At 34.0% G+C, this 21700-nt stretch overlaps 1 protein-coding gene and 1 pseudogene across 1 annotated transcript in view; both read left to right on the top strand.

Annotated features, from left to right (window-relative positions):
* The window catches only part of POLA1 (DNA polymerase alpha 1, catalytic subunit), a 312594-nt gene that overhangs the window by 79563 nt on the left and 211331 nt on the right, over positions 1-21700 (top strand). The gene's annotated exons all lie outside the window — the stretch shown is intronic.
* Positions 12013-12921, top strand: LOC141561399 (small ribosomal subunit protein uS2 pseudogene; annotated as a pseudogene).

Below are 21700 nucleotides of genomic sequence, written 5' to 3'. Positions count from 1 at the left end.
ATAATATTAATTTCATATCAAGTTTTAATAGAGTTCTGTTACATCCTCACTTTAATTTGTGGTCATTGTGCACATTTATAGGGCTTAGATTATAATTTCCACTGTTGTAGAAGCTTTGATGATAGCTTATTTGATGCTAAGTTCATAGATAGAAGCAGCTCACAAATCTAACATTGTGCATAAAAGAAAATATGGCCTACTTGATGAGAATAATTCATTAAGGAAAGAAGTGGAGCTTGTGTAAATACTTCTCCTCTTTTATTTTTCATCTATCCATTATATTGACACAGGGCTTTCCCAATAGAAGTAAAAGATCGAAAATGGGAAAATATAAAGTGAACATAGAAGAGTGAGTGGTGAAGGTTATTATAAACCTTTGTGGGAATATCAATAACCAACAAATAATGATTTAGAAAAAATTTGTCTTCTTTCAGAATCAGTTTAAAATTTCAGATGAAGAATGTTTGTAAAATGCATTTCTGTTCAGTCATATGACTATTCCAAGCTGTATATATTCCATGTTTAATATTTTCTATCATAATTTAAAGGTTTTTTAAAGTACCTTAGCAGAAGAACTATGGTTCATTCTTTTGTTTTTTTCAACTTCCCTTTAAGCTTTCACCAGACATATAGTCTATGCTCTGGGTATGACCCTATTAAGGATAAAAAAAGAAATAGGAGGAATGGTCCCTGCATTTAAGGAGTTTGCCCTTTACCACCAGTAGTTGATCTGAGTTTATTGTGGATAATGGTGGTAGTGATAATGAATATATTTCCTATATCATATAGGAACTGCTAAGCACAGTTCATGGCCATAATGATCAGTGCTTAACATTTTGGTTTAAACTAATGAACTAGATAGTCATTTTCATTTGTTTTGGAAGAGCAAATCACCATTTGCTCTGATCACAATTATCATAACTCATTTCTACAGCAACTTCCTTAAAATAACTCAAAATAAGGATTGTTAGTTATCTTCATTTTTCAGAAGAATAAACTGAGGTTCTATGAGGTTCTATCTTGCCTTATGTCTCATAGCTTGTGAGTAGGAGGATTTCATTGCTCCTGGTCTTCTTTGCCTGCATTTATGCTTTTCTCACTCTGTAATGTTATCTTTCCTATGATGCTCTAGTTCAGAGCTTCTTAAACTGTGGGTCAGTCACATAACTGAATGTAGGGGATTATAAAAAAATTGACAACAGTAAAAGGTTTCTGAATGCGGGGATGACAAAATTATTTATAATTCAGACATAATGAATCCAAGTGTCTCTGATAGTGCTTGCCCATGTTGAATTGAATGACTTCACTGCATCCTTGGTTCTGAAAATACAACGTGTGCATTTTGCATTGTGTATTTACTAATGCTGTCAGAAACACCATGGCTCAGGCTCAAGATGAGGTCACATAAAAATTTATCAGGTGGAAAGGGATTGCAAATGGAAAAAGCTTAAGGATCCCTGCTCTAATTGAAGGAAAAAGTATTGTTATGCTATCACTTTGACCTGGGACACTCAAATCTGGGTTATATACTCAGCCTTCAGTAACTTATTGTAGATTATAGCATTTAATAATTTTCATTCTTATAATAACACTAGTAGAATTTTGGTATTTAAAAAGGTAGTCTTTGGTTTCTGGAATTAGCTTGAGGTCATTAGAAAAACTTTGTAGTTTTGTTCTGTTCCTACTTTAATTCTGGGGTCCAAGTTGTCTGTTAATTCTTTATGTCCTGCTTGTAGCATCATGGATTTGAAGCTGGAAGGGACTTTAGAAGCCATCTCATTTAGTGATCTCATTGTACAATTGCACAACTTGTTAAATGGCTTAGAAACAGAATTGGAACTCTGCGCCTTTGGCTCTTAATTTAGTATTCCTTTCACTGACCTCCTGCATAGTAATGAGCAAGTTCTATAATTTACCCATATTGAGGTATGACAGTGGGTATATCATTCCTACACAGGGCTTTTTTTTTTTTTTTTTTTTTCCCCTTCCCATGTGTATCAACACAATTTGGCTTAGGCCAAATTTTTTTTTTCTTTGAGGAGACTCCAGAATATTCTGGGGTTTGATGCAATCTGTATGATGTCACCTACAGGAATATCACTTGGTAAATGATTTCAGGTCACAACCTTGGTGGTTCCCTCAAGTGAAGGGGGGTGGTCCTCTTTACCAAAGTTACATTTAACCGTAATAGCTGGATTATCTTTTACAAAAGAATTTTTACTTCAAAGGTATATTGACGAATATTCAAACTTAGTCCCCCAACATGGGAGACATAATTTAACTTCCCACTCCATGACCTTACTCAGTGGGAAGGGAAAAGGGATTAGGTATACAGCTTAGCTTAGCTCTCAGAGAGCACAGTTCAGATTCCCAATCCAAACCTCTCTAGGATTGAGCTAGCTGCAGTGCCTGGATTCCTGGTTTCAAGGTCACCATGACTCAAACTCTTGGGTCTGGTGGGATTGCCACCTGTACTTGAAACTAAGAGGAATATATAAAACTGAACATGAAAAATAACTATCTCAGGGCCTGAAAGGAAAGATGGATGGAAAGTATTCCCCTTCCTAATTCAGTTCATGGTGCCTGTTTTCTGGGTTCCTCTATTCTCACCTGGATACAAAAGGGAAAAATGCATAGAAAAGAGAGAGACTGCATAAAGAGAGAGAGAGAGAGAGAGAGAGAGAGAGAGAGAGAGAGAGAGAGAGAGAGAGAGAGAGAGAGAGAGAGAGAGAGAGAGAGACACTATTCCAATCTGGTAAATTTTAGAGATATTACCTTTTCAGACTTTACAGCCAATAAAAGGATGATAACTTCCACCCATGTGATAGGAGAACTCAGGAAAGCAGGGTGCTTTCATGTTAGGCAAACTAGGTATGCACAGGTCAAATCTCCTTATGTTTAAAATAGTAGTAGTGTTTTTTGAGAATACTTGGGCTTTGTACCAAATGGTCAGGTATTCCATGAAATGAAATTTCTTGTTGCCTTTAAATGTATGGTGAAATCCTTTTTCACCTCTCCAACCAGTTAAGTAATCTTTTCATTTAATTCTAACTTCTGTTTTTGTTTTATCTATCTATCTATTTATTTATTTTTTAATATTAACTGTGAAGAGGCTGGTATGATTTATTTTTCTACTTCTTGGTGACTAGCTAAGAATCTTATATTCAGAGTACCAAGAATCAAATTGAAGTTCTTAAGTGGTCTAAAAACCAATTCTTAGCATCCTCTTCCCCTTTTTCTGCTTCATTGTTACTGCATTTGGAAGTGTGGAAAGAAGACTAACGTCTATTTTGTAGCTCTTTGTATCATGAATTGGTATGGCCAAAGAATTTATTACCAAGTGGTCACTCTAATGCTAAGTGAACCTCTATGTACTAAGATAGGTTGATGGTCAGAAAGCTAACTTGGTCTGTTTCTGGAACTATATTTGAAACCATTACAGTGTATAGTACTTGTTATAGTTTTCTTTACATTAGTATAGCCTTTGAGAATCCAATATCATGATGACTCAGGAGAGTAGGACTTTGTAGAAGCTAGTAAAAAAGTAAAATCAGGAATAAAGATACTATTGAAGTTCTCTGGTCCATTATGTTTGAATAAGATAGTAGTCTCTAAAAAAGGTGGAAATGACATGGACTCTATGACCATTATACATTGTATTCTTGATCTCCTTGCCAAACAGAGAGCCATTGAAATCTTTATTGGTAATATCAAATAGAAGAGGTTCTTCAGATGTTTATATTCATTAGTAATGTTGTATTATTTGTTTTGAGTCTTAGAATACTACAAATCCTTCTTAGTGAAAGCTGCAGTCATTTGAAGGTATGGAAATTATTCATTCTAGAAGATTTATGAAAAGTATACATTCTCCAGATTGGAATATACATACAATTGTTTGACTTGTCCTCTAAAACTGTTTAGTAAATAAATGGTTAAATTTCATATAGAAATAGTTACATGTATATTATATTACATATATAGTATTCATTTTGTATATTTTATATATATATATATATACTCATGACATTTATACAAATATATATTATCTTCCCTCTATTTTGCTTTTAAAAGGTGCTTTGTAAATATTAGTAAATAAAATTTTTGTTATCCAAATAATCTTCCCTTTGCCTTTGCTCTTACAAGGTAATTAGCAAATGTTATTTGAATTAAAACCTTTGTAAAGGGTTGGACTTTTTCTACCCATGATATGATGATTGCCAAAAATTAAGGTACTTTGGAATTACAGGTTGTTGGATTATTTTTTCCTCCTCTCCTTCCTTCCTTCTTTAAAAAAAAAAAAATCAGCCTGTGACCTTTAAGCTCATTAATCATTGGAAATCATGATTTGTTAAGAAGGATCTAAATGATAGTTCAGTAAACCCTGTGTGTTCAGAGTGATCAGGACAGAGCATAAACTGGGAATAATAAGTAGTGATGATATAGAACTTTTTTCTTCTTTTCCTTTTTCTTTTTCTTTTCCTTTTCTTTCTTTCCTTATTTCTTTAAAATAAAAAATAGTACAGTAAACCCTGTGTGTTCAGAGTGATCAGGACAAAGCATAAACTGGGAACAATAAGTAGTGATTATAGAACTTTTCTCCACACAGGAGAGGTTCACTAGAAGTTGGATGCAGTGTTAAAATTTAAAAAAAAAAAAAAATTTAAATAGAACAACCCCAGTTGGCATATAATTCTAAGTAATAAAGCACTGTGCCCTCATGAAGCAGCTAGAGAATTCCTCTTGTGGCCAGGCAATCTCCAAAGAAGACAGATTGTATAAAATTGGTGTCCTAGAGACCTATGAGCCCACACATTTGAGTTATCATAAAAATGACCTTTATGGAATCTAATAATTATCTCAAAAGCATTTTAAAAAATACTTTTTCATCCTGAGAAAAGGAATAAATCTTGGAATAATTTTCTTTACAATAATGTAACCATATTAGAGTCTAGAAGAGCCATTGGGGTGTCACAGGTTCTGAGGGGAATAGAGTTGGTAGATTGGGGAAAGGCATGTTTTGCCACTATGGTGGTAATTTATATGATGCTCACATAGGAAGCAAATATTCTCTTTTTCTTTTCTCTTTTCACTTTTCTTCAGTTATTCTATTTTGCAAAAGTAAGAGCTTGTTATGAATTTAAGTACAGAAAAGAGAGACTCTTGTTCATATTTAAAGAACATTCGTAATAAAAACATTTCCACAGCTGTGTCAAAGAGCAGCCTTTGTTTAAGGGTTAGGTATGTCTAAAGAATTGACTTGTTCAGAACTAAAGAATAAAATACAATTCATCTTATCTTGTGTAAGGAAAATTGTCCTAACTTACATGCTGCTGAGTATTTAATTTACATTTAAAGCTGAAGTAGTGGGACACTTATATTTTTGCCAGAAACTTCTTCCACTCTCCCAAATATGTTCAGCACCAGAAAAATTAGTTCGTTATTTTGCAAGGTAATATGCCTTTGTTGATAGAGAAAAGCAATTCAGGCTGAAAAAAAAATCTTAATTTTTTTACATATGCATTTCTGTAGATTATTAAAAATCGCTTGTAGAGAAATACAGGATTGGAGACTATTAGTGGGCAGATTTTAAAATTAAAACAAAAGAAAAAAAAACAAGACAGACACCCCCAAACACTATGTTAAAATAGATTGGTGGATCTTGAGTAGGCTACCAAATTGTTTGCTACCATAGCTCTCTTTTCTGGCTCTTAATTGGAAGGGGAATTACAGCTAGCAAGCTGCCTGCCCTTTCAGCTGTGTCTTCCTCCCAAGACTTTGAAGAAATCACAATTAGCTTGTAATCACCAAGAGCTTGGAACCTCTATTCTAGGAGTTGTAGTCTCAGTACTTAAGATTATGGTGGTGAGTCATTTGCTATTAGAAGGAATTAAGAGGTAATAAGTGTAATGGAAAGAATGCTACATTTGAAGTATTAAGACTTGGGTTAAAATTTCAGCTCTTCTACTTGGCATCATAGGATCATAGATTTAGATACTGAAAAGACCTAAGAGATAGTTTTGGCTATCTGTGTTTAACTATAACTATATTCAAACTAAAACTTAATTTTAACAATAAAGATTAAGTCCATGCAGTAAATATAGGTCCCAAGATATAAACTCAGAGCTCTTGGTTCCCAATCCAATGTCCTTTCTACTGTATAAAACATATCAGTACATTCAGGTTTATCTAAGTGATTACTGAGGTCCCTTACAGTGCTCTGGATTCTGTGGTTATTTCTTTGCTTTCTCATCTGTAAAATGGGGAGACTGGGGAGAGGTAGGTAGATCAACCAGTGTCAAACTGTATACTTCGTGCTCTTACAAATTATATTTTTATTTATTTTGCCAAATATTTCCCATTTACATTTCAATCTGTTCTGTATACTCACCAAGAAGTCTTTGACATCCCTGTCTAGCTCTAATTCTATTTATTTTAAAGTAGATAAAAGCCTTGTTTTCAGTTTTTGTTGGGCTTTTTTTTTTTTTTTTTTTGATTATGAAATCATGAAAAAGAAAGCTAGGTGACATGTCAACAGGTATTGTTATTCAGGTTGGTTTTCTTTTTTTGTGTCATACCCCAAAAGATTTACTTGCCATGGAAGATTTGAAATGGTAAAAATGGTTAGAATGGGAGTGATCTCACAACTAAAGCATAATGATCCTATGATTTTTATTATATGTATAAAATCTCACATTTATGCTTTATGTATTATATGCAAAATCTTATATACATAAGAATAATATATTAAGCTACAGTTTAGAAAGAACTTTTCCTCACAACAATCTTGTAGGACACATTTTACAAGTCTCTTTTAATCCTTGTTTTATAAATGAGCAAAGTGAGGTTTTGATACAGAAACTTCCCTGTAAAGTACAGTAAGGATAAGAGATGGGACTTGAATTCTTTTTTTTTTTTTTTTTTCTGAGGCTAGGATTAAGTGACTTGCCCAGGGTCACACAGCTAGGAAGTGTCAAGTGTCTGAGACCAGATTTGAACTTGGGTCCTCCTGAATTCAAGGCTGGTGCTCTATCCACTGCGCCACCTAGCTGCCCCCGGGGACTTGAATTCTAAGGCTTCTGTCTTCACATTTTAGGATATTAGGTGCTTTCATTTCAGATTCTAAAATAGCACTTGATATAATTTAAAAAAAAAATAGCACTTGATATGTGTTCTTTGGGAAAGAAGGTATATAGGGTAGGAGTGTTAATGGTATTTCTATCAAAATCAGTAAATAGGTGTCGTAGTTTTCACTAAATGTTTACAATTTTCCCAAGTTTTAAATTATTTTGGTTCATTTCTTTAATGTTAAAAAGAGGCCTTGAGTATATGCTGTATGGTATGCCTCAATTTATGCATAAACATACTATCTATTCCAGGAGTGTTACATCTTGTGCAGATCAATTAAAGATTATTTTCCTTTTTATTTTGGGTTTTTCAAAGTGGAATTTAATAATTTTCCTTGTCATTATTTCCAACATCATCATCAGAAATGTTTTATTGAGTGCCTTCAGGTCATGATTGCATTCTATCTAATACTTTGATGTGGTTTATCTGAGAAAATTTAAAAGTCATTGTCATAGTTCATCAGAAGGCAGATATAAAAGGTCTTTGATAGCCTGAACTATCTGAGATGTTAGTTAAGATAGAATTGGTCACCACAGTTGTACTTCTATTTCCTAGTGTAAAATTCATCAGATTTACTTCTATCCTACATAGATAGCATCATCCATTTCTTAAGGAAAACATTGCCACTTCAGAACACATTATGGTGACTACTAATATTCTGATGATCTGAACTTGCCCTAATCATAGTAGATAAATGAGGCCAAAGACATTTTGTGCAACTACCTAATTGAGAGAGGCAAATGCATGATGCTGGAGCACCAGGCTTTTTCCATAACGTATATGCTAAGCAGAAAAAATAAAAGAACAAAAACAATAAAAGTAATGTTTCTTAGCAATCGTTGCGATATTTCAGGAGAGATGAGATGTGAAGTGAAGCAATGGCCATATTTAGAAAGCTGCCTCAAACCCAATAGTTTCTATTGAAGCAACTTAATGACAGACTTTTTTCCTTTTCATGAATCATTGTATTCCTATAAAAGCGAAAATTCCTCTTCATCTAAACAAATGGCTTCCACATCTGTTTTCTTAGTTTCTCAAAAGGGTGTCTTTGGCTTGCATTTTTTTTAAAAAAGTGTTTATCTGCAAAAAATGAAATATAGTCAAAAGCAGTTTACACATCAAAATTCAGTTGGTCTACAGCTTGTAAGAATTAGTTGAGAATGAGGTGGAAGAGCGGAAACAACAACAACTACTTTTGGAATCTCTTTGGATGTATTCTTCTCCCCCAACAATCTTTTCAATACATCTTTAAAAATCTTTAAAAAGCTGATCATTAAGTTAAAGTAATCAGTCATACCATATCTTCCCTTGGAGTTATGGTTTTATGAAAATCAGTATTTAACTTCAGTAATAGGAGAATTGAGTATCAGTAAATTGAGAATTAATTATTTTGGTTTATGCTTTTCTTGGTGGTGGTGGTGAGAATCTCCTTCCATTTATACATTTATATATCATTTTTTCAACGATATGCTGTTTGTGAAGTAATTCTGAAATTTCAAAGCTCCTTGCTGTATATTCACTAAAAAGAATTATGCCTTTTTTCTTAATTTCTTCTTGTTTGGCAAGCAGCTATGTCCTTGAACCCACTCTACCATTTTAAAAATAAAGAATGAGAAGTCTCTAAGCAGCTTAAGTGTCGGCTCTTTTGCAGCTGACAGGAACTCGATCTACTACTTGGCCTCTTCATCAGGGGACCAATGTGCCAGTAGTGTGTAGATCAGTCTGGCCATGCCATTTTCATTGTGACATGCTTTAGATTGCCAGCCGATGGTTTGGAAGGGTGAAAGACGGGGTAATAGCCAAAGAATATAGTATCCCCTTTTCTACTGTGACAGTTATAATGAGTTTTCTGAGGAATAGGTGGCCCGACCATGGGACCGTAAGGAGTAAGATGCATGTCTGGTTTTTTTCTCCATCTGGTAGGATTTTTGGACTCTGGTCGAAGTGATTGTGTTTCAGAAAAGGTTGTAGCACCAGCAGTGCCTCCTATCCTACTCCCTGTAGTACAGCTGTCTCTTCTGTCAAAACAGTGCCTTGTTCTGGGGTTAAAGGTTGATAAAAACTGTGATTAACTTGAGACAATTGATTTTAGTCACTAAAGGCAATTAACTCAGTCACTTATAGCTTAGTCAGTTTCTCTTCCAGAATTTAGAAACACCTGTATATCATGGATTCCTACCTCTTCTCTCCTTCATTTTGCTTCTGTACATTTCCAGAGAAGGATCTAATAATTTCCCATAATCTCTTAACATGTTTTCACTGGACTGTTATCAAGTTCTACCTCTGATGAGTGATAATAAACACCACCAAAATAAATCTAAGAATTTCCCTTTCCAAATGCAGTAGAAAAATGGCGAGGAAAACAGTAGTTTTAGAAGCTATTGTAATTAATTTGCTTATAAAATTAAATTGATTGGTGCTAATTCCTCCTGTTGAAATCATCAACACTCATTTTGGCTCAAGAGAGGAGAGTTGCTCACTGCCTTTTCCTTACCACTATTGTAGATGGGAGGTATCTACATCCTCTACCTCTAGCATTCACAGTTATTAATGATAAGACTGCTCTCCTGTTTGGGTCTTGTTTGATAGCTTAAAACAATTATTTGTATTCGGCACCAGCCACCTGTTAATATCGTTCTTGTTAAAGGTCACTATGTGGTGCCTTTCAGTCTAACTTAAGCAGCCATGTATCAGGTTTGTTGTTGGCCACTGTTTTGTGTGACACTAGACAAATGTTGAGATAGAAAGAATGTGTATCTGATTTGTGAAAGGGAAGGTAATTGAAGTAATGAGATGATGTTTCTTGATTGTACTATCAGATAATAAAGTGCTAGAAAAAATAATGGAGTAAATCTCCAAACTAGTACCTATCATTGTTAAGTCGTTTTTTGTTTTGTTTTGGTTTTTTCCCCCTTGTTTCATGTGTTCTCATTGCTGTAAAAGGAAATGCTGGCATATTAAGATAATATTTGTTTGTTAGCATATTTTTGCATTTTGCTTTATGATCCTGTGTTTTGTGGGTAAGTTCATTATGTTCACATTCATATTTAAGAGAATGTCTTATTTTTCCAAGCTCACTAAATGCTTATTTGAGTGCTCTCTGTGAATATGGAATTCTTAGTCTTACCTGTAGTGAAAAGAACACTGATCGTGAAATCACGGAACTTGAATTAAAATCCTAGACTTAGTATTTGCTACCTGTGGGATCGTGGGCAAGTCACTTGACTTCTTTGGACCTCACTTGAGTCATTTGTAAAATGAGAATGTTAAGTTTTAGTTGTTTAAGTTTAGTTTAAGTTAAGATTTTTTTCTATAAAATCTAGATCCATGATTCTGTTTAAAAAAAAAAAACAAACTAGGAGAGTTGGGGGGAAAAAATGTGGACCTTGGGAATCATAGATTCTAGATTTAGAATAGAACATAACCAAAATAGTACAATCTTTTATTATTTCAATAGAATACTTACTGGTTTGTTACTCTTTATCTCCTACTCTGTAGTGTCTTATCCTGGGATCATATAAGAAATTGCTTTGGGTCAGATCTTTTTATCCATCCATCTCGCATTCAGTATCTGACATTGAACATGTGGAAGAGCAATGATGATGTTGTTAGTGATGTCAACCTCAAAAAGTTAGGAACATACCCTGCATTCCATTAGTGCCTCACTAAATTTCATGGTCTTTAGGATGAATTACTGATGAGATTCTGGCTTGTACAGGCAATTTGAATAGTGATAATTATTAACAGGGACAGTTAAGTGTTGCAATGACTAGAGTGCTAGGCCTAGAATAAAGAAAATTCATCTATTCAGTTCAAATCTGGCCTCAGACACTTATTAGCTGTGTGAATCCAGCAAGTCACTTAACCCTGCTTGTCTCAGTTTCTTCATCTGTAAAATGAGCCGGAGAAGGAAATGGTGTAAACTTTTTTTGCAGTATTGTAGAGTATGGACTTGTCTTGAGACCAGGAGTGGAAAGCTGCAGCAATAATTTAGGTAAGAGGTGATATAGATTTGAGGTAGTGGCTGTGTGAGTGGAGAGAAGAGATTGGGTACAGGAGATAATGGCAGTAGAAATGGTGAGATTTGGCAAGTCATTGGATAAATGGATAAGAGAAAGCAGATGCTTCTTAAGGATTTAACAAAAAAAAAAAACAACTCAAGCAAATGAAAATATTATTCAGTTAATTGCATACATTAGATTTTACTTTTGAGTAGCCAATTTTTTAAATATAATCTTCCTATCTTTTATGCTGGAACTCTGTCTTCCCAGAAATCAGCCAGAATCAGGCTAATCAAAAGTCTTTATTCTTGGTCTCTTGAGGTCCCTGTTAGGGGATTAGATCTAGTAATCTTCTCTCCACCGCCAAGAGAATGCCTCAGTTTCCTACTCCTACTCCACCCATACATGTCACTTCCCCTTCTCTGTCCCACCAATCAAGTCAGCACAGAATAGTTGGGGAGGGTCAATCTTCAAACATGTTAATAGAGAATTGTCCAATTGGCAATTAGTCTCACGTGCTCCATTATCCAAGTGTATTTATTTGCTCAGTTCTAGCCCTTTACACTTAAAATTAAAGTTAAGTTAAAGATTTTGCTTTCCTTGGAAATTGAATGGATGCCCATCATTTGGAGAACGGCTGAATAAATTATGGTATGTGAATGTTATGGAACATTATTGTTCTAGAAAAAATGAGTAGCAAGATGATTTCAGAGAGGCCTGGAGAGCCTTATATGAACTGATGCTAAGTGAAATGAGCAGAATCAGGATATTATTATACACAGCAACAAGTCAGTTCCAATTGTTCAGTGAGGAAGAGAGCCATTTATACCCAGAGATAACTATGGGAACTGAGTGTGGTTCACTCATAGTATTTTTCACTCTTTTTTTGTTGTTTGCTTGCATTTTATTTTATTTTATTTTATTTTATTTTTTTTACTGGTTTGATATGATTTTTCTTGTGTAGCACGATAATTGTATAACTATATATGCATATAAAAAAACAACTCACAAATAAATTGGATTCAAGTGTAAAAAAAAAAAAAGATTTTGCTTTCCACTCTGGCTTGAAAATGGAGGAGGAGGATGTCCTCAAATTCTTTGCTGCAGGAACCCATTTGGTTGACACCAATTCAGACTTCAGATAGAAAAATAAATCTACAAAAGAAAGAGTGAAACTTGCTGCTGCCACACCTGTTGCTGGATGATTCACTTCCGCTAACCAGGTCCAGGCAGCTTTTGGTAGCCTCGAGTCATGCTGGTCACTGATCCTCATATGTTAACCTCCCAGTCATTGCCTTGTATAACCTAAGGTTCCTCCCTTTGCTATGTGAATGTTGCCTTTCTATGAACAACTAGGGAGCTCACTCAGTGGGTCTGATGTAGTGGCTGCTGGCCCCCAAGGTTCTGTGTATGTGTGGTACATCTCTTTTGAATCCCCATGGGAAGTAATGCCTGATCTTAACTTCTACTGGATGCAGAGGAGATTGAAAAGGAGGGAGAAGCAGGCTGTAGCTGAGAACACAGTAATAAAGGAGGAATTTCAAAGTGAATAGCACCTGTCCCAGGATTCACTACTAAGAGGTGGCTGATTGGTCTGAGGGAGTACAGGTGCTATCTGTGCTTATTCAGTAGTTCCCTATTGAATGTTGGGGTGCTCAGCTGGCTGAGGACTGGTCTGTGGTTCCTGCTGCTCAGGCCACTGAGTGGATAGGAATCACTACGGAGTGGTCTTGAGTTTTACCCTAGACACTCTAATAGTGCTAGAAAAATGCTGATGGAGAATAAACATTGGTTTCTTTAATTAAAAAAAAAAAAGTTAAAGATTTTTCAGTATTTTGAACCCTTGTTTTATTTTATTCTTTTAAATATTTTTTGCCATTATTAGACAACTTAAGACCTATTAAAGATCAATTCATCTATGATTTAAATGTTTCATTTTTCAATTAAAAATATTTCAAATTTTGAGACTGCTATTGCTCTTTTCAGTTGTGAATGTGGTTGTGATTTCAATTTTTCAGTTGCTGAGTTTCATTATGTAACAGTAGTTTTCTGGCTCCATCTTCCAAAATAAGCAGTTGTGATCAATTAAAAACTTTTAGACCTTATAGGTAATTTTATTTTATTAATTGCTTATTTGTGTCTTCATATATTTAGCTCTTAAAGAGTTAATAGTTGATGCCCATTCCTTGCTTCAGAAATCAGAATTCCAAAAATAGAAAGACTATTTCCTCTGTGTTTGGCACTGTAGTTGAAAATGCCAAACATAGTTTTTAGCGAGTTTGAGAGTAAGGGGAGGAGAAGGGAAAAGTTACATGTAAATCATGTAGCCATTAACCTAATGTGGTGGATTTATAAATCCTATTACTATAAGCCCTTTTCATTTCCACTGAGGCCTGGCACGTGTTTGATCATGCTAATGTAAAATTCATTCTGCCTAAGTGATTACTTGAAGTAAGACACTTTTAGTCAATTTTAATGGGGTTGGATGAAACTTGCTTGTACAGTGATGCTAACTAAGATATGGATACAGTTTGGCCATATCTTAATTAGCCCCATAGATGAGTAAGATAAGAAGTCAATCAAGGAGCCTAGGCTCTAAGCCTTCAAACATTTAACTTTGCTTTGAAAGAAATTTGACCTGAGGGGCTGAAGCTATAGGGTAGAAAAACAGGAGTTGAGGATCACAGCACATTATGTATTTTTAATCTTGTAGACATTTTGTGGGTTTTTAAATGTCTGCAATCTCTATTCCTAGCGTTTACTTAAGAGTTTTTAGTAGTCTTTATGGCATTAAATAAATGTATAGTTTCAAAGCTTAGTTTTTAATAAATATTTCTACTTTTAAAATAAAGTTTAGCCATTAGTGATTATAAACTCAGAATTATCTTAATAAGAATCTTAATAAGTCTACCAATGAACATGCTTAGTTAAATAATCTATAAAGGATGCCTTTCAGACTTCTACAGGGCTTCATTTCATATGTAATTGTTGTGAGAGCAAATTAATTGAATGAAAAGTTGAGATAGGAGGGTGCAGTTTAGCTGTGTGGCTTAGGATGGTTGGAGAGGGAAAAGGAGTAGAAATTTAAATGTTTTTATTTAGAGGTAAAAGCTGTTTTTAAATAAAATTGGAATGTAGAGATTATTGTTTTTGAAACAAGTAGAGATTAAGTGGAACAAGGGGAGAAATGAAATGACTGAAATAAAAGAAAGTTCCCCCCCCAAAAAAAAATTCCTTCCACAAATATTCATTTCACAGATTCAAAGGCATAGTTTCTGAATTTCTAACTACTTAGATCAAAATCAGAATCCTTTTATTGTAGGAAAATAAAAAAGACATATAAACATTATTAAATGTTTCAAATGGTATTGTTTATTCAAAAGTGTTCTAAATTTGTTACACTTGAGATGCCAAGAGATTCAAATGACAATTTTTTTTTTAAATAATGTATTCTTTGTAATAATGGAAATATGGGGGAAGTACATTTGTTAGTCATGTTTATAATTAAGGGGTCTCCATCAGTGAAGTAGAAATGCATTCTTGTGTATTTGTTTGCATTACAGTGTACTGTGTTTAAACTGAATCACTATTTCTTAGGTGGAGAACATTAGGATTTAGGTATGGTATTCAAGCTTGAATTGTTATTTTTTTTTTAAACTATCTTTAAATTTTCATTATATTGGAGATAGGAATGCTCATCAGTCAGTGATTCTGTCATTAAAAAACCAATCTACTAGAACTTCTATTTCCAGTGGAAGCTTAATCTTTCCTCTTTCCTGAGATTTTTTATTTCAGTGATTGTAATTTACAAGATTACAAATATCCCTCTGGCCTATTTGATTGTTTGTAGTGGTTGGAATTTGTCATACCTAGAAGCTAAGAAAGCTAGTTGAGTTAGTTGAAGAAGTAGAATTTGCATAATGAACTGAATCATATGATAATGGAGATGTCCATGAATATTTTATGTTTTACTATTTTCTTTCAACCTATTTTTTAAGGGAAGGTGTTCATCTATCATTGGAACAATACGAGAAATACTCATTCATCTTTGTAGTACTTTTAAAAAATTCTAGGAAAAAAATTATGATCCAGGAATATTGTATGGCTTAGTGGAAAGAGTTCTGGATTAGATATCAAAAAACTTACTGTTCTTTTGCTATTTTTTTTTCTGTGTGACCCTTGTCAAGCCTTTTTGCCACCTGGAACTCAACTTTTTCATCTGTAAAGCAAAGTAAGGAGTTTAAGGTATCACGAAAAGCCTTAAAGAAGAGAGTTGAACTTTGAAGAAAGGTAAGGATTCTAAGAGGTAGAGGTAGGGAGAGAACGAATTTAAAACATAGTAGCCCTAGAGAAGAGAAGTGGATGGGATGGTGTGTAAAAGAATAATAACTGGAATGCAGAATGTATAAAGGGGAATTATATGTATTGATCTTGGAAGTCAGGCAGGAGCCAAAACATGGAAAACTCTAAATGCTATAAATAGAAAAGTTAATATTTGAGTCCAAAGGTAGTACAGAATCCTTTGAGAAGAGAAGTGACTTTGTCAAACCAGAGCTTCAGAAATATCACTTTAGCAGTTAAGTGGAGGATGTATATATCACTATGAAATGTTGTATTGCAAGTAATTTAAATAGCACTAAAAGACTTATTGCTGTTATTTAAAATGGTTTTAAATTTGATATACAACTAATAAAGTCACATAGCTCTTGTACTGTTCCACTTTATATAGTAACCATTCATCATTCCTAAAAAGTTAATTCTTTTTATTATTTTTCTAGGATTAATGTAAGAGAAAATATAATGAATGATATTTCATTCTCTTTGAAACTAATTCACATTTATCTCTTTGAAATTTGCAAAGCATTTTGCTCATAACAACCATGTAGAGTAAATAGTCTAAATGTTATCATCATCCCTATCCCACAGATGGGAAAATTTGAGTTACAAAAAGATAAAAATGATTTGCTCCAGATCACTAAGCTAATATCAAAATTAGGATAGAAGTCTTTTTGATTCCAAGGCCTTCTTTATTGTGCTACTTGCATCAAGCTTCAGAGTCCTATAAAACCATAGGTGGACTAACAGGAAAATTTAAATGAAAGAAGATTGTTTATTGCCTAGATGTTGTCTATACTTACCATCTGTGAAATTTAATTGTATGGGCAGGCAACACTTAAGGGTTATCCCATCTGTGTGTACATTTTGGACAAACACTATAGAGGGAGAGTATGCTAACTTATGCTAACACCTTTTGTCTGGAATCATGTAACACTATACTCTCTGAAAAAAATATTATTGTGGGGGATCTGAAGAGCAGTGGAGAGATACATGATGTGTATAAGTAGTCTACTGGCATCTATCAAGCAGTCAATAAGCATTTTTTTCAAAACCTCCCATATGTTAGGTCCTAAATATACAAAGAAAACATAGTCTCAGCCCTTACAGAGCTTATATTCTATTAGAGCAAGAGTTCTCAAAGTACGGCCAGATGCTACGGGCTGACGACGTTTATGTGGCCCGCTGGGTTATGGCAAATGAGTTGAGGGGCAGAGACAGAGTGTGTTTTTGTTTTTTCTATAGTCCGTCCCTCCAACAGTCTGAGGGACAGTGAACTGGCCCCCTATTTAAAAAGTTTGAGGACCACTGTATTAGGGTATATAACATGTACACACAATTATTTTCCATATAATTTGAGGGGAAGAGAGCATTAACAAGAAAAAAGACTTGATCTGGAAACTGAGTGGATACCCATTAATTGGAGAATGGCTGAATAAATTGTGGTATATGAATGTTATGGAATATTATTGTTCTGCAAGAAATGACCAATAGGATGATTTCAGAAAGGCCTAAAGAGACTTACATGAACTTAGATGCTGAGTGAAATGAGCAGGACCAGGAATATAATGATTATATAATTCAACAATACTACATGATGATCAATTCTGATGGACGAGGCCCTCTCTAACAATGAGATGAACCAAATCAGTTCCAATAGAGCAGTAATGAACTGAACCAGCTACACCCCATGAAAGAACTCTGGGAGTTGACTATCAACCACTACATAGAATTCCCAATCCCTCTATTTTTGTCCACCTACATTTTTGATTTCCTTCACAGGCTAATTGTACACTGTTTCAAAATCCGATTCTTTTTGTACAGCAAAATAACTGGACATGTATGCATATATTGTATTTAACTTATACTTTAACATATTTAACATGTATTGGTCAAGGTTGAAACAAAAGGTTTTGCAATTATCAATACTGGAAAATTACCCATGCATAAAATTTTTGTAAAGAATAATTAAATAAATTAATTTATTAAATTTAAAAAAACAAAACCAAATAAGACTTGATAAGATTGGTCCATGGATGACAGAATCAGTCTCTTTAGCTTCATAGCACTTGTTAGAGCTTGTGTTCTACTGACATAACCTTTGAAAGCTCAGTTACCACCATGCCCTTGATGAGCCATTGAAGGACTTGAGAAGAGACTTCCTAATAAGTTGTTTCTAAAAATTTCTCTAATGTATTTCTAGTTTTGTACTGTGCATCCCTGCAGGAAGGAACTTAAAACCATTGAAGTTTCCATTAAGTTGCTCAATTATATTTTAGATTTTTTTATTTAAATTTGTGAACTTTGTTATATTTAGTATGTTTGCTGTGTATAATATCTAAATGATACCTACAATACACAAAAATGGGCTAATTGTTAGGGATGTTTTAGGTGCCTGGAATTGTCTTTTTGTGTTTTATTTCTTAAATACTTGTATTCTATACCAATAAGCGCTATTTTAGTCTGCCTTGGCATGAGTAAACATTTAGTATAGTATCTTATTTTAGCAGAATATAAATATAGAAGGCATAATTGGTATATTAGAGATTACTTTTACAGGTTAGTGCAATTTTTGGTAATTGGTCTTATGTGGCTATTGTTTGGTAACCTCTCTAGATTAGACAAACAAGGTACATCTTCCCTTCCTTTGAAAATATAGGTTTATTCTTTAGAAAATAATCACCAGTGCATTTTGGATTTTTTTTCTACTTCTCTTTTTTCAAAGGCCTGGTTAAGATACTTTTTCATATGTTTAATTCCCGCTCTCTTCCTTTCCCCTCTCTTTCTTCTCCCCATCCTGCACTGTTCAACATAGCCTGTAATGATTGATATGATGGCAGTGCTGTCATTCTTGTTAACAAAAAAAAAAAGAAGTCATTTTTGTTCTAGAAATTTTAATAGAGTCCCATTAAAGATGTATTGCTGACTGAAATATCGACATGAAGGGCTCTCACTGAGCTGAGCCCAGGAATTAAGAAGTCAGGAAATCGGCTGCTGCATTGCAAGAGAGCCTTGTGTGACACAGAATCTCCTGATTGGGGAGATCATTACTGCTATTATGACTCGACTTGCGTAGGAATTTTAAATTCCATCTGAATGTCAGTAATAACCCTCTTAGCAAATTATCCTGAATAAAATCACGAAGGCATTTTATATAATAGGTGTTGAATTACTGGATAGATTTGCTAATTAAATACTCTTTGTTCTGCTGCAGTTGACATTACAGGGTAAGATCTTGAACAATTATTCTCAACAGCTGTACTTTGTTAAGGGAAAAATTAACCACAAAGTTTATTTTTTTACACTTGAAGTTGGCAGATTTTTGAAATGTGCTTGAAAAAATTCCATCATCCAATTGGTAATGAGTAGATAAATATGCAGGTGTTGCTGTGAAATCAGATAACTACAGACTGCCTTATTAATGAATTTAGTAAGCTTTTATAACCTTTTTTTTTTTTTTTTTTTTTTTTTTTTTTGCTGCTGGCACTTAAAAGTGATCCTCTGTCAGCTGAGTATAGCCTTAATATTATGACTGGTACTTTGTGAAGTGAACTTGAGAGTGGTCATCTAATAATTATAATACCTGCATTGCCGTTAGTGCATGTGTAGAATTGTCTTCCCTGTGGTCAAGCTTTTTTTAAATGGGGGGAAAAATTCTATATGATCTAACATGCCCTTCTGAATGTTGTTACTTTCAGGATAATGATCCAGTTTGAATTTTAAGAATTTAATTTATTTTTAGGGATGTGTATTGAGATTATTTTATACTATGGGCATGGCCAGAGAAATTAGAACAACTTATTATTTTGGACTGAAAATTTTTCACTTCTTTTTTGTGGAATATTTATTTGGCACCTCTGCTAATAATGCTATTATAGGCATGTTTTCACAATTTATGTTCATGATTTAAAAGGACTTTTACTATCTAGATTACATTGACTTAGGCAGAACACTTACACACCTGAACAAGGGATAGTAATTAAATGGTAAACATATTACCATGCACAACTAAAGGAATAATTATGGGAAGGAAGAAAGCAAACAAACATGTAAGTGCCTGCTATGTGTTAAGCATTTTACAAACATTCTCATTTGATCTTCATAACAACCCTGGGAGGTGAGTAAAATCCCCATTTTTACATTTGAAGAAAACCAGGGCAAATAGAAGTTAAATAACTTGTTCAGATTACAGGTAACAAGCATGTGAGATCAGGTTTTTAACTCGGATTGGGCTCTATTGCACTACCTAGCTGCCGCATCACTTCATGGCAGGATGGTAGTCTTGTTTAGGCACTGTGACTAAGGAGTAACTAGATATCTTTGTATGATTAATCAGGGAAAGTTTAATAAAAACGGTGGCCTAGAAATAGGAAGCATTTTGAGTCATACTAGCTTACATTTATATAGCACTCTCCTCTTCATATTTGATTCTTACAGTAACAGTGTGGGGAAAGGTAAAACTTGTACTGGCCTGTCAAACAACTAGAAGGGACAGAGCTCTGACTCAAATCTGTACCCTCTCTGAATATAAATTATCCCATTCTGCCTTTTATCAGATTGGAAAATGCTCATATATAGTGGCAGTTAAACCCTTTCTGTGGGCTCTCAGCACAAAGAGCTAATTCCTGGCCTGTCAAGAAGCTACTGAGACAAACTTACCTTAATATGACCACTTAAGCATAACACTGAGAAAACTTCATTTGCCCCTTATCAGGGGACAGGGGTTTAGGGAACATTTGCTTCATAGAGTCTTAGATTTAAAGTTAGAAAAGCGACCTTATAAGTGATCTAATCCACTTATTATAGATATAGAAAACTAAAGTCCAGGGATCACTTTGTTTTTGGTCAGAGAGGGTAGGTAAGTAAGTAAGTAAGGGGTAATTGCTGGCCACATGAGAATTGCTCCTGGTTTAGATAACATTTTTAAAGGCTATGGATGGGTATTAAAAAGTCCATATACGTTCATCTTGTTTGTAAAATGAATAGATTAGGCCAAATGATAATTAAAGCCTCTTTTCTTTGCAACATTCTGTATTTACAATGATCAGGATATACCAGAGTCTTAACTTTTTGTGTGTGTAGTGGACTTCTCAGAATAATATTTCAAAATGTCTATAATACAATGAAAGGATTATTTTTAGAATTATTAATAATATTGAAATAAAGGTGTCATTTTTTCACAGATGCTTGGAAATTGTACCAGACTATAGATTTAAAAACTCTCTTATAAAGGATGCTGAAATTTTGTTCACTTATGAAATTATGAAAAATTAAAATAGAATAAAATCAAAAGAAGAAACAAAAACTTAGCCATTCCTCACAGGTGGAGGAAAGGGAGAACAAGCATTTATATTGTTACTTCTCTTTGCCAGACACTGTGCTATGCTTTTTACAAATATCTCAGTTTATCATCGCAACAATTCTATCAAGTAGATACTCTTATAAAACTCATCATAGAGATGAAGAAATTGAGGCACAGATTAATTTACTTGTCCAGGGCCTTAGCTAGTAAGTGGTGCTAATCGTTTGCCTTTTCTATACTATAATTTGTTATTTTAAGAATGAATAATGATAAGTGAAGTATTAGAGCATTTATTAAATCTTTCCTAAGGGCTTAATATGCTAAGTGTATATATTATATATGTATTTATTATACTTTGATTGTGCGCTAAGCCTTGAGAATCTAAAGAAGGCAAAAACACTTCCTCTTTCAAACAACTCACATTCTAATGGGGGAGATAATAAGCAAACAATTCTGCATACCAGATGTATATAGGATAAATTGGAGGATGGAAGTTTGAGGGATATTTGTGAGATGGTCATCTAAGCACTTTTAATGAACTTTATACCCCACAACATCCCCGCTCAAATATGAATTATTTTTAAACAGAGATAAATTATGTTTTTTTTCCTTTTCTCAGGAAAAGGGACCACACACAAAAAAAGTGTATTCATTAAATTATTATCTGCATCATTAATTCCAGCAAGCATTTCTTAGAGTTATAAACAGGCATTTCTAGCTAGAGTGGTTCTTTTGCTTTGAGGGTTTATGGTGGTGATGTTTACTTGGGTTTCTGTGTCTAGAAATGAATGAGATTCACCTGAGAGCCTGCCCACTGAAATGGCTCTTGTTTGTAGTTATGAATTGTCTTCTCACTGGAAAGTGCAGGGATTGATGTAGAACTTTTATTAGAATGGATTTAGAGAGAATATTAGATGAGGACTTCCTAAGTCTGTTG

The sequence above is a fragment of the Sminthopsis crassicaudata genome, chromosome 3 (assembly GCF_048593235.1).
Source record: "Sminthopsis crassicaudata isolate SCR6 chromosome 3, ASM4859323v1, whole genome shotgun sequence".
Classification (NCBI taxonomy): Eukaryota; Metazoa; Chordata; class Mammalia; order Dasyuromorphia; family Dasyuridae; genus Sminthopsis; species Sminthopsis crassicaudata.
The sequence above is the reverse complement of the archived record's forward strand: the minus strand, read 5'-3'. Positions and strand labels throughout refer to the sequence as shown.